This window comes from Sinocyclocheilus anshuiensis, unplaced genomic scaffold (genome assembly GCF_001515605.1).
Source record: "Sinocyclocheilus anshuiensis isolate Anshui unplaced genomic scaffold, SAMN03320099.WGS_v1.1 scaffold3486, whole genome shotgun sequence".
NCBI lineage: Eukaryota > Metazoa > Chordata > Actinopteri > Cypriniformes > Cyprinidae > Sinocyclocheilus > Sinocyclocheilus anshuiensis.
In genome coordinates this window covers 23,828-25,288 of record NW_015539994.1, presented here as the reverse complement: position 1 = coordinate 25,288, position 1,461 = coordinate 23,828, and positions in this window count along the sequence as shown.

The following is a 1,461-nucleotide window of genomic DNA, read 5'->3' as shown; positions in this document are numbered from 1 at the left end:
AAGGATCATGTGACACTGAAGACTGGAGTAATGATGCTGAAAATTGCTTTGCTTCATAGGAATAAATTATATTTGAAAGTATATTAAAATAGAAAACTTTTATTTTAAATTGCAATAACATTACACAATATTATTTTGTGAAATAATATTCAGTATGTTTATGCACATGAGATTTTTTGTTGTTTTGTTTTTTTGTATAAACAACTGTTTTATTGCTTGAGGAAGAGTATTACTTTATGTGCACATACTGATGATTATCAATGACATTTTTGTGTAGAAATGTTTTACTGGCAATAGGTTGTATTCCATAGTTTGTGTTCATACTGTAGACTAAAAACAACAGGTTCATATTGTAGACTGCTTTGTAACAAACAGTTGTTCTTGAGGTAAAGAAATTTAGAATTTAAATTTCATGTGCATATGGATTAAAAAGAATGTAAATTATTTGTAAAAAAAAAAAAAAGGAGGTTTTTGGGCGTTTTAATTTCATGTGCATATGGATTAAAAATAATGTGAATTATTTGTTAAAAAATGTTTTACTAAACCTTGAGGTTCTTTGGAGTTTTGGTTGAGGTAAAGTGTAATTACAAAGTGTAATGTGCTGAAAAAAAATAAAGCTAATACAATGTTGACCTGTTTGTTTATCATGTGGTATATTTAATTTTAAAAGATGATTTTAAAAGGAATAAAAATAAAAATTACCTTTGAAAATATAATCCATTTATGAAATCAAATTAACCCATTATTTTTGTAAAAAGAACCAATTTTGGGCAACCCATTTGCTGGGTTAAAATTAATAACCCAACTTCTTGGGTTAGTTTAACCCAGTGGTTCTCAACCTCCGGGCCGCACTATGGTCCAAGTACAAGTCTCGCGGGCTGCACGCATATCATTTACATATTACGTCACCAATACAAACCAACCAGAATTATAATTATAGCCTAAATATTATGGTATCTAATCGATTACATTCATTGAAATAAATAAATAATTCTACTCCCCATAAATAACACCCAATTTTGTGAACTTCGGCTCGAAAGGAGTAACAGCACAATCATAGGCGGAGTTTCACTTTTATGCGTGGGGGGGAATGTAAAAATTGTTTTACATGTAGAATGTAAAAATTCTACATTTCATGTATTTATGTAACATATTCTACATTAAAAAAAATAATTTAGAATGAACAATAACTGCTGTACAAAGAGTAAAAAAAAAAAACATACCTAATGCAGAAAAGCCGCCTCTTTTTCCAAATTGCGTAGATGACCACTATCTTTCTTTCATCTCTTCTGATAAATTTTCAGTCAACTCGTTTTCTGTGTGCTAGATCAGAGCTAGAGCCCTGCATTTCAGACTTTTTTACGCCCTTCGGGCTGGGCTTCGGGACAATTTTCATGTCATAGTTCAGACGCGGGCAGGGCCTCGGGCCTGTTTTAGGCTTCTCCTTATTTTTATATTTTA